General features: G+C 40.8%; 1 protein-coding gene and 1 pseudogene across 7 annotated transcripts in view; one reads left to right on the top strand and one right to left on the bottom strand.

Annotated features, from left to right (window-relative positions):
- Positions 1-12,613, top strand: part of CARMIL1 (capping protein regulator and myosin 1 linker 1) — a 262,767-nt gene that overhangs the window by 18,617 nt on the left and 231,537 nt on the right. The window lies entirely within an intron of this gene.
- LOC112469101 lies at positions 5,887-6,005 on the bottom strand (annotated as a pseudogene).

The following is a 12,613-nucleotide window of genomic DNA, read 5'->3' as shown; positions in this document are numbered from 1 at the left end:
GCACATCATTTCAGAGAGAGTGATTTATTTCCTGTTTTTGAAGACTTGATTTCATCATTTACTTGGAAGAGAAATTGGATGGACTTTCAACTTTTAGTTGGTTACTTGTTCCTCCTTTGCTGGAAGATAGTCTGTCTTTGACAGAGTTGTTCACGCTGAGTTAGTGAAAGATGTTTTTTAGGCTTTCAGAGATGACACTTTATTTCTTTAGTGTGATAAAATGATAATATGTCATTTTATTTCTAAACAAGTAAAACTGTCACCTAAAATTTCACCTGCAGTCTTTGGAAAAACCCAAGAAAGCATCTCATTACCTATTTGTTCTACTTTCAACCCTTTTAAGCATATAAACCTGAAGAAGCCTTGTGTAGCTATAAGCCAGTGTTCCCCAAATTGGGGAACACATCCTTCTCCCACGATAGGAACAGATGTGCTGGCAGCAGGTGCCCAAGACCCTGCCTTTCCCAAACTTAAATTGATTTCTCCGTTTCTCTCTTCCCATAACCTTAAGCATTCTTACTTCATATATGTTGTTCATTTCATGAAGCACTATTAACATCTCATTGGACACTGGTGTTCTAAGGAGCTCAGAGAAAAGGTGACAACTTATGTCAGTGTTTTATCTTTTACACAAAAGAATTATAAATTAGAGTTTTCATTTCCCTTTGAGTTTTTATCATGTCTGCTTTCGAGGCTTTACATATTAGCCAATTGGAAAAAATTACAAGAAGACACATCTATCCATCTTCTTTTTAGGAAGATTATTGAAATATTTCATTTATCAATTAATTATTGAGTACTATCTCTGTCTAAAGGAGCTGTGTTTTTAAAATTTATTTTATATTATTTTCAGATATACAGGACAGTGGTTAGATACTTATATAATTTATGAAGTGATCCCCCGATTACTCTTAACACCCATCTGGCTCTACACACAGCCAATACAATAATATTGACTATATTCCTTATGCTGTACTCTATGTCCCCATGACTTTTTTAAGTACTAGTTTGTATTTCTTCATCCTTTCACCTTTTTCACCCAGCCCTCCAACTCCCCTACCCTCTGGCAATTACCAGTTCAGTTCGTTGTTTGTATCTGTGTCTGTTTTCACATCATTTGTACCTTTTGTTTCTTAGATTCTGCATATAAGTGAAATCATATGGTTTTTATCTTTGTCTGACTTATTTTACTCAGAGTAATACTCTCTAGGTCTGTCCATATTGTTGTAAATGGTAAGGTTACGTTTTGTTATGGCTGAGTAATATTCCATTGTATATATGTACCGTAACTTCTTTATCCAATCGTCTATTAATGGGCACTTAGGTTGCTTCCATATCTTGGCTATTGTGAATAGCGCTGCAGTGAACATAGGGGTGCATAAGATCTTTACAAATTAGTGTCTTGGTTTTCTTTGGGTAAATACTTAGAAGTGCAATTGCTGGGTCAAAAGGTAGTTATGTTTTTAAGTTTTTGAGGAACCTCTAAACTTTTCCATGGTGACTATACCAATTTGCAATCCCATCAACAGTGCATGAAAGTTCGCTTTTCTCCGCATCCTCTCCAACACTTGTTGTTTTTTGGTTTATTGATGATAGCCATTCTGACAGGTGTGAGGTGATACTTCACTGTGGTTCTAATTTGCATTTCTCTGATGATTGGTGAACTTGAGCATCTTTTCATATGTCCGTTAGCCATCTGTATTTCTTCCTTGAAGAAATACCTGTTCAGTTCTTCTGCGTATTTTTTAATTGGATTGTTTGTTGTTGTTGTTGTTGTTGTTGTCGGGTTGTATGAGTTCTTTATAAAATTTGGATATTAACTCCTTATCAGATGTATCATAGGCAAATAGCTTCTCCTGTTCAGTAGATTGTCTTTTTGCTTTGTCGATGGTTTTCTTTGCTGTGCAAAAACTTTTTAGTTTTTTTGGGATGTCTTAGAGCAGTAGTCCCCAACCTTTTTGGCACTAGGGACCAGTGCTCCTGTGAGAATCTAATGCCTTGATGATCTGAGGGGGGAGCCGAGGCGGTGATGCAAACGCTGGGGAGTGGCAGTAGATACAGATGAAGCTTTACTTGGTCACCTGCTGCTCACCTCCTGCTGTGCGGCCCAGTCCTAACAGGTCACTGACCTGACCATTACCGGTCTGTTGTCCCAGGGTCGGGGACCGACTTCTATCTTAGAGGACATTCAAGTAGGAAAATGCTGCCTTTGATCTGAGATTCCAGGATTCAGAGTTCTCAGTCCTCATAAGTCAAATAACTTATGTTAGAGCATATTAAATATTATTTTACTGTTTAAGACTTAAAACTTCTATTAGTGAGGCCAGGACAAAGCGTTTCTGGGAACCATTATGTGTCACACTGTGTAGATTGGCTCTGTGTTTTAGGATCGAATGTATTTGTATCACTCTGCTGAGATTAAAATCAAATTGGGAAGTCTGTCCCTTTGACACCTAGTGGGTTTGCGGCTTTGAGTTCCAGTAGAGATGTGAAAAGCTTTTTGGAACGTGTTTAGCTGGATTAGGTTTTGACACATCATCCCAAACAGAAACTCTGTCCCCATTAAACAATAACTCCTCATTCTCCTTTCCTTCCACCGTGGAAGCCACCATTCTACTTTCTATCTCTATGAATTTTCCTATTTTAGGTACCTCATATATCTAGAATCGTGCAATGTTTTTCCTTTAGTGTCTGACTTATTTCACTGAGCGTAGCGTTTTCAAGATTCATCCACATCGTAGCATGTATTGGAATACCATTCCTTTTTATGGCTGAATAATAGCCATTGTACAGATGAACTGTGTTTTCTTTATCCATTCATTGATGGGCACTTGGGCTGTTTCCACCTTTTGGCTGTAGTGAACATTCATGTATGAGTCCCTGCTTTCAGTTCTTCTGGGTAGATACCCAGGAGTAAAACTGCTGGATCGTGCGGTAATTCTATAACTTTTTGAGGAACCACCAAATTGCTTTCCATAGTGCTCTGGCCATGTTAAAACTAGGCAGTAATATCTGTGCTTGTAAGAAGTATCTTAAATATTTAACAACCATTTGAAAGTTTAAATTAGAAATATGAATGGAGTGTATCATTAGCGCTTTGCTTATGTACTTATGGGATTTATTCATCTGTCTTGAACGTTACTTGTTTGGGCACATGCCTGCATTTCCCACTTCATAGCAGTTCATTGACCTGATCTGCATTTTTCATCTTCAGCCACCTTTTTCTGTGTTTTATATAGCAAAAAGTGTTTTTCACGTATTGATTAGATGTGCACCATATTTTAAAATATCATTTAAAAAAGAGATCAATTTATAAGTAACATGTTGGAATTATTTTCCGGTTTTGTATTGCCAAAGTTGAGATCTGAAATTATGTGTTAACTTTCGCTTGGTGGCCGAGTGAGGAGTCTTCCTGCTGGTTAAAATAAATATTAAAGAAGGTGGTAAGACAGAAAAGTATTCAGATGTTGGGGACAGCTTCCACTGGACACTGAAATAGTATGGGAAGAGAATAAATACTGTTGGGGTGGTTCTGTATTATTAGTTCTTATTTGTTTGGACATTGAAAACAACCAGAATTTTCACTTCTTGGGTCAGAATGTTGTTAGCCGTTTACTTACAGCAGGCTTGTGTTGTCATGGTGGGTGGCTGTGGATATCGGCTTTTCAACAGACATAGGTGAAACCTTAAATGAGTAGCCATCCAATTGTGCTCAGGCTAAAAAAAAAAAAAAAGACTCTGTGCCTATTAAGTTACATATTTGTCACAGATGTAAAAAATATATTTTTATCAACAAAAGTAGCACTATCCCTGCTTTTGTGATTTTAGTTTCCTGGATCCCTTTCTCCTACTCTCTTTTGGTGGTTAACTGTTGTCTGTAGCTGAGCCAAAACTGTATTTTTGCAGTAATTAAGCTTAAAATAGGCAATTTGAGGTTGGAGTGAGCTGCAGAGTATGTTTTTAGCAGCCTCCTTTCTCACCGTGGCTGAGAAAGCTTTTATTAGCAGATTTCACAGGAAGTTCTATGGGGCAGACTGTTGTACACCTTTTTTCTTTTTGAAATAGTGAGACAGCAAAAAATAATGTTTTTCTTTCTTTAAAAAACCCATTAGTTTATAATCGTCAAAGGTATTGGAATCTGGATTATTTTGTAAGTGAAGGTGGGAGGTCATTTAAAAACGAAGCTCATTTCCTTTTTTGAGTGGTTAACCTCATGCTGCACCAAGGTGAATGTGTCTACCTGACTGAGAAAGCCCATTTCGCCCTTGTCAGAGAGTCAATTATTAGTTCAACAAACACTCATAGAAACTGTGTCATGTGTCTGGCCTTGTGTTAGAAGCTGAGGATAAAGAGTAAGTGAGATAAATTCTGTTCCTGCTTCCTGCAATTTAGACCACTTCCCACGTCTCCCCCTGAATCAATCTCAATCAATGTCTGTCTGTCTATCTGTCTGTCTGTCTCTCTCTCTTTCTCTCTCTCTCTCAACTGGTTTATAGAACTCATATCCTGCATATCCTGCAGTGTACCCACATAACATGTACCATTCGCTGGTGATTGGCGTATTCACGAAGTCATGCATCAATTACCACGACCAATTCTAGAGTCTTTTTATTACCCCCAAAGAAACCCCATACCTTTTAGCTCTCACCGTCAATCCTCCCCTCTCCTTCAGCCCCTGGCAATCACTAATATACTTTCTGTCTCTGGATTGGCCTATTCTGGATATTTCATATAAAAGGACATATATGTGACCTTTCATGTCTGGCTTATTTCATTGAACATAATGCTTTCGAAGTTCATCCATGTTATAGTGTGTATATTAGCACTTTGTTCTTTTTTCTGACTGAATACTATTCTATTGTTTGGATATACCTCTTTTTGTTTATCTATTCATCTGTTTACGGGCATATGGTAGTTTCTATGTTTTAGCTCTTTATGTGTAATACTGCTATGAACATGTGTGTGCAAATTTTTGCACAGACATATGTGTTCAATTTTCTTGGATCCCCTGGATCTCCTGTCCAGCCCATAGATACTGGCCTTTACATCACAAAATAATGTAGGAGGATTAGATATATGGGAACATTAAGGGGGGACATGTAGCTGTAATTTAGAGAGACAGGGAGGGCTTCCCAGGAGGACATGTTGTCCAAGCTAGAATTGAAAGCATGAATGAAAATTTTAAACTGTAGGCCATAACTCACTAGCAGGTTGTAAAATCAGTTTAGTGGATCATAGCTAGCATCTTTTAAGAGCTGAACTAAAATAGAGCAGTCGGTGTGGGTGAGCATCCCACGTGGTAGGGTAAGTATACTTGTGTACATTTATTTTTGTTAGGATATGTGAGCGTATAGTGAAGTGTAGTGTATGTAAAGTGTATTTTGTACTCTAGGCCGCAGTCAGAACAGCATGAAAGCCACTGCTTTAGGAATTTTTGAAAAGAGATTAGATTATTAATCTGAAGGATTGAGTATGGCCCTAGTAGAAGATGGAGAAACACAGCTCTAGAAAAGAAGGTAACTTGTACAGAAATTTTGTTTGACTGCCTTAGTACGAGAGTGTACATCCTCTAAGACAAGAGACCAGAAAGCTGTTCAGTGGTTAAGATACCAAAGATGATTTCCAAATTTTAGGCATCCTTCCTCTTATTCTACCAATTTTTTCTTTTTCTCCTGGGAAAATAGCCAGGATGATAGCAAAACATAAGCTTTGAAAAAGACAAAACTTCTTGAATGTAAGAATGTAAACTGAAGGCCACACCCTTAAATAAATGTGGAATTTATTTTTTATTTTATTATTATTATGTTTTAGGCGAGGCAGCCCTTAGTTGACCTCACAGATTGCAAGGACCTTGTCAGTTTACAATCCCTTATTTTTTATTTTTTATGCCTGCAGCACCTGGTCTTCCTAGGTGGTCTCCCATACAAGTAGTAACCAGGCCCGACCCTGCTTAGCTTCCGAGATCAGACAGGATTGGGCTTGTTTAGGGTGGCATGGCTGTAGACTAAATATGGAATTTAAATTTTAATTACTAACACATTTTTTTTCCTTCTCAAATGTGTGATAAGTATCTTTAATAGAGGATATTTATTTGCTTGGGAGATTAATATTCTAATGTGGAAACACCCTTTTTAGAGTTTATATCTAAACTCTTTTTTTGGGGGATGTAGATCATTCAGTCCTATTATTGGGATATCTTTTGGAATTCCCATTCCCTCTTTTCAAATTACTTTGGTCTTTTCCCTAAGAAATTACTGAAGATAGTTGTTTGAAATGTTGCCAGGTTGTAAGGAGATCTGCATTATTTAAGGACACAGCTGGCTGATCTATGTGATGTCCCTTTACTGTTCTCCTGGGCTTGAAACTTCCTTTACATGACTCAGTAACAAAGCCAGGAGAGGGCAGTGACTGGGGAGAAGAAATCTCACTTCCCTTTCTGAACTGCAAAGGGCTTTTATGGAGGTTTTCATTTAATTACACTTGTTTCTCTTAGTGGTCACAGCATGTGCTGAACTCAAACATCTTCCCAAAGTGGCCTCCAGAAGAGCTCTGAGAAAGACTATGAGCTGGGCCTGTCTCCCACGGTTTTCGTTTGCAGATAACTTTTGGTGAATACAGTTATCTTCCTGAGTGTGGGAATGATTAAGAGAAAACAAACTGTACTTAGATATGCAAAATAGGCGACCTGAATATTTGCCCAGAGGGTGAGAATGTCCTTTCCACCCCCAACCCTTCCTGTGCCAGTGCTGCAGCCTGTCCTGGGGGATGGTCTTCCACAGGGAGACTGGGGTCCTGGAAAGCAGTGGCCCACAGGCTTGGCCCTCTGGAGGGGCTTGTTTCCCTGGGGCTTATTCTTTCCCTGGCTAAGTTTCTTCCCTAATCATTTTATATTTTTAGCACTAGTGTGCAGTGGGTCTATGAGGCTGCAAGTATAGTGGACAGAAAGGGCACCTGGCCCAGGACCCACCTGCATGGAGGATGTTTCCAATTAGAAAGGCTGCTGGGACTTTCACAGCAGGGCCACTGCCCACCAGTTAGCAGTCCCGCTAAGAGTGAGGACAGAGACGCTTTGTGTGGGTTAATAGTGCAGCATTTCTAAGATCTTTAGAGCTTTGCCAGGAGAAACTAGTTTTCCTTTTTTTTTTTTTTTTTTCTTATTTTAAAGATTTCTTGGGAGAAACCAGAAGTAGTATATTTAAAAATAGCTGCCTTGAACTTTCAAGTAAATATATTTAGGGCTCACTTTTCTGGAGGTTGGCCAGTTCTCGCCTGTCAGCGATTTCTTTCACTCCTCTAAACGGGCATTAGAAACCAAAGGATGTAAAACATGGGAGGAATTTTGCTAAAGTAGGCCCTGGTGAAACTTGGAGGGAATGAGAGAATGAAAATAATTAAGTCCAATGAGATTTTAAAATTATGTGTCAATTATTCTATGTTTTATTTTCAGTTGATCTTTTCCTAATTACAGTGGTTCAGACATTTGAATGTCTGAAAAAATGTCAGGTTAAAGCACATGAAGAATCCTGGAGGAAGTCTAAATTGTCAGGCAGGTCTTTTTCTGCCTGAATTTTGAAACCAGCTTCTTTTTTAATGTGTGCGTGTGTGTATTCACAGTTATAGTCAACCTAAGTTTTGCTACCCCTCTCTTGACAGTATCTCTCATATATCCATGTTGTTTCCTGGTGTGTCCCGCTGTTTCCTTAATGGATTCTTTTCCATCCTATCAATAGTCGAGCATGTATTTGGCTTTATTGCAAGAACTGGCTATGATACAGATGGAAGTTCTCTATATAAATGCCCCAAAATAACTCTTCTTTTTATGATGATTAGATTTCGCCTACACATTTAAAGTTTTGCTGTAAGAATTGACTTGCTTTAGAGTCAGAAACAAGCAGCAAAGTTTTAGAGGGGCTGAAAAGCATCAGTAAATCATAGAATATCAGCACTTCTGAGAGAGTATGTGCCACTGCTTTGCTGAATGCAGAAAAAAAATAATAGCTCCCATTTATTAAAGGCTTGCTGTATGTAGTACCATATGCAGCAACTATTTTAATCCTCATAGTAACTATGCAAAGTAGGTCCTGTTAGAATCTTCATTTTGCAGATGAAGAAACCAAAGCCGGAGACCAGGTGGCCTCCAGGTTTGCACTGTATCTCAGATGATAAGGACAGAGGTCGTTTCCACTGCCTTAAGGAAAATTTCCTCATCCATCCTGCCTAGACCTCAGAACCCTGTGGTGCTGTGAGGTTTTCTCTATACACCAGTTTAGCCTCAGCTTTGCTCCTTTTGTTTTGCTAGGTACCTGCCTCTTGTGCTGCGCCGCTCCCTGTTTGAGAATGATGGGCACTCCTCAGTTACAAACATCCCCTGAAGAGCCAGCAGTTTGCACACTGTGCCCCCATCACTGCACCCCATGGCCTCCCCAAAGGCTCACCCTGTGGTGGAAGATGCTAACTGCTTTCCTTTTTTCTCTCTAGCCTCTTTCTCCTACCTTCCACCCTCCCCTTTTATGTGTATGTGTGTCTCTCATGGAAGGTTAGTTAATTCCGTCTCAGGTAATCTGTTATTCTTTGACAAAATCCATTCTTAGTTTCACGCCTTTGTCATAAAAATGAGGGTTCCACTTCCCCTAAATTGGGGATTGCTAAGATCAGATTCAGCAATATTTTGAACTTAGTTTTCCTTTCATTGTGCTCACTCAGAATTAGATACAACAGAATTGAAAGAAAAAGAAACAGATACCACGTAGCCCCTTGCTACCCAAAGTGTGGTCCATGGACCAGCATCATTGTATCACTGGAGAGCTTGTTAGAAGGGCAGATTTAGCCCTCCCTGACCTACAGAACTCAAACCTATGTTCTGTGCATATAACTTTTAAGAAACACTGTCGTCTGCTGTATCTTATTGCCCATGGTCATAGCTGAAAGCCTTCAATGTCATTATTAGTGATGCTAGTAGTGATGAGGTTTGTGGATGACATTGAGAAATGTTTCTTTACATAATTTGAGAACTGCTTCTAACAACCTAGAAGGTAAACTTGCAAGTAGCCATAATTGGTAAAGTGATTACTCTAAAACATGTTAAAATTTCGCAGGGAGCACTAGCTGCCCAGTGAGACATCGGTAGAGTAAGGAGTGGCCCCACGACCTGGGCTGTTTGCCCTTGTCAGGAATACTGTCCCTGTCGTCTTATGCAGTCCTTGGTGTCCTCCAACCAGTGGGCAGCCTGTCCCCTGGGGACTGACAGGGCCTCAGTTTTGAACTTGTCTTAATGATTCTGGATGAGATGGTTCATATTCCAAAGGGCTGATTATTAAATCTTCATTGTGGTGCTACCCTTGAATCAGGTTAGCAGTGTACCTGGAGGGGCATTTCTCCTATCCTGGAGTGGTTTCTAGAGGTAAGATTTATCAGGAGGCAGAAGGGGTAGGTTTTTGAAGACTGTTTCTACCATTTAAAAGCTAAAAACTGTCATTGAGGACACTGATCATTTTAATTTTACTTCCTCTCTAACGCATGTTGCTCTTGGGACAGGCTCCTCTCACAGTTGAGTTAGGAGCATTTTCTTCTGTATGCTCTCTTTTATTAATAAGAGCCATAACTTATTGTTTCCATATTCTCCTTGTTTTCCAAAAAGCTCCTTCTTTTCCTCCTTGTCTTCCAATTCTTGTCTTAAGACTTTGTTTTTTAGAATCTGTATTTTATTTTAAGTCATCTCAAATTCCCTTTGGGAGGAGTGAGGGGATCAGTATTAAAGACACCAGGAAGCATATCCGTTTGTTTCTGCTTTAGGAACTCCCCCTTGCTGGAGCATTTTTCACCTGCAGGACTCTGGGCTTGTACGTGCCATACCAAACAGTGTCTGTTAGTTCTGTCTGAACCAGAGGGTGTGGGGCCTTGGGCAGGAGAAAGGTCTGCGGAGTAATGGCTGTGGCGACTGTGTGCAAAGTGGGCTGGAAGGGCAGTGGCAGGGGCCCAGCTTGGCAGCTGTCCGGTAGTCTTGGACTGGAGCATCTGCAGTGACATTGGGACGGAGGAACAGGAAGATGTGAAAGGCCTTCTGGGGACAAAACCAACTGATCTGGGCTACTGGTCATGTGCAGAGAGTCAGCATCTGTGTGACTCCAATTATCAGGCCTTGATAATGCCTTCAGAGTCAGCATCTGTGTGACTCCAATTATCAGGCCTTGATAATGCCTTCAGCAAATTCTCTTTAGATTTGGGTTTTCTTTTTTAGTATATCTGGGAAACTTGATAAAGGCTTGGACCAGCAGAGTTAGTTCCTTTTTTTTTTTTTTTGAATCTTTTTTGAGCTGTTTGTCATAAATCCTACAGTGAGAATTGTGGAGTGGTTGCAGAAGGCACCTAAGCTGTCCTTGTTCCCTTTCTTCTGCCCGCAAACCTCAAGTCTTCCATCACTTGGGATGGGCTGAACTTCCCAGCTACACGCAGCTCATTATTTGGGAGCCCATTTTTCTTATACTACTCCTTGGCCCACAGTTAAGTCTTGGGTATGAAGTGTAAGGAAGTATTTTCCAGTCCAGTTAGGTGGGTGGTGTTCGTAACACGTGGCTGCCCTGAGGTGCCCAGACGGCACCTATGCTCCAGGGCCCAGAGACCCCAGTCCCATTTCCTGAAGGCTGTTGTTTCCCTGGGTTTGTGAGGTGCCCAACAGGGACACGGGTGCCATCAGAGAAGGCCGAGGTTCTTTTTCTTTTGAACTGAAGTGGGATCTGGACAGATCCCATTCTTGGTAAAGCTTTACTCAGTGAATACCAAATTTGGAAAATTGTGTTTATCTGAGGCTGGACTCATTGATACCCATTAGCTATGAATGAGGCCACTTAATGTAGATGTTGAAAGGTGAATCAAATCCGAAGGAGTTGCTGTGCTTAGAACAGCTAAGATCATAGACTCCTTGTAAAGAGTCCTTGCCCTAGCTATGCGGGAGCCTTAGCTCTGTGCACAGTCAGCTGATTAGACTGATCATGAGTCCTGGTTCACCAGAGGGGTCTGCTGCTTTGCAGCCTGTCCTGCGCTTCGCTCGGCTGGTTTCTTGTTCTGACTTCTGTGAGTGTTTGCAAGTGACAAAATAACGTTTATTATTCATACTTTTAAAATCATAGAAGTACATCCTGGTTATTCTGTCCAGCTTTTGTGGCAGCTCATGTACAGATAGTCACTAAACCAAACCTGTGGAGGTTGGAACTGTGCCGTTCATCCTCTCTCCCCCACTGTTCTAAGCCCAGCTGGCTCATTCTCTTGTTTCATTTTTTTCCCCCTCTCAGCTATATTTTTCACATATAAATGATCATATTACAAGAGATTAAAAGGTGGTTCAGGATTTGGGGCACTTTGGTTTTCTAGCTCAGAACGGAAATGTGGAAGAGCAGGGATCACTTGTAGGATTGGCCATTATAGGAGAAAGGAAAAAGCCACAGAGAAAAGAGGAAGGAAGACATGTCTGTTTGGCATCCTGGGTCCTGCGGGCCCCGCTTGTAGCCCATGGCTCAGGTAAAACTCCAGGTAAAAGTGAATTGTGGAGGTTACCCTATTTAATGCCCCACAAGGAAGCAGACCTGTAGGAACGCCTTCCCCAGCCTGCAGCTGCCACAGAGGGTGGAGGAGAATTGGGTCACCCCTGGAGGGTTAATACCCGATGCCAGGTATTAACTCTGTCGAAGAGCCTGATACCTCAAGATTCAATATTTCTTTTTTTTGGCTCAAACACGTGTTTATTGGTGAAAGGATTATTGGAGTAAAGCTCTCTTAGTAGAAACCTTGGTCAGAAGAAAGCAAGAAATACGTTCCTGGTGTCAGGCAGTTGCAGCAAATTTTTGCAGAATGCTTGAGCCTGGCACAGCAATCCTGAGAATGTTAAGTGTATTGTTTTTTCTTATAATAAAGGCTGACTGTATCTTGTTCTCATCTATTTAACAGACATTTGAGTGCTTACTATGGGCCAAACCCTCTCTAGGTGTTGAGAAGATGGCGGCAAGCAAACAAGCCACTGAACCCTACATTCTAGTGGGAAGATGGGCAGTGAACACTTATATAAACGTGATAAAGTATCTGGTAATGGCAGAGCCAGGAGGTTAAGGGGCTGAGTGGGATGGTGGGGTGCTCTTTTAGATGTGATGGTCATGGAAGTTTGGGACATTTAGTGGAGCCCTCTGAAGTAAGGGAGAAGGCGTTCCAGTTGAGGGCAGCGGAGGTGTGCATGACCTGAGCCAGAGAGCACAGGTGAACCCCTAGAAGGCTGCTGGGGCTGAGAGGGAGGAGCGAGGGATGGGAGGGGTGGTCTGGAGCGGGGGGAGTCACTCGGGGCCTTGGAGGCCCTTAGCTCACCAGACGGTCTCCTCTCGGTTTGTTTCGAAGCCTTATCCCTTTTGTGGCAACATTAGTTCTAGTTTGATAAATAATAGTAGGAAAATGGAAATTTCTGTATAAAATTTACTTTTCTGGAAACTGCAGGATTTTTGCTTAGACCTTAGTTGTTGGGGAGAGGGGAGCAGATAAAAGTCTCTTGTCTGTGTAACATTCATTCTTTTTTTTTATTGTGGTAAAAAGACCACATAATGTAACTTTTACGGTCTTTACCATTTTTAAATGT

This window comes from Pteropus alecto, unplaced genomic scaffold (genome assembly GCF_000325575.1).
Source record: "Pteropus alecto unplaced genomic scaffold, ASM32557v1 scaffold106, whole genome shotgun sequence".
Taxonomy (NCBI): Eukaryota; Metazoa; Chordata; class Mammalia; order Chiroptera; family Pteropodidae; genus Pteropus; species Pteropus alecto.
Note: the sequence above shows the minus strand (reverse complement) of the source record. Positions and strands in the feature narration are given on the sequence as shown.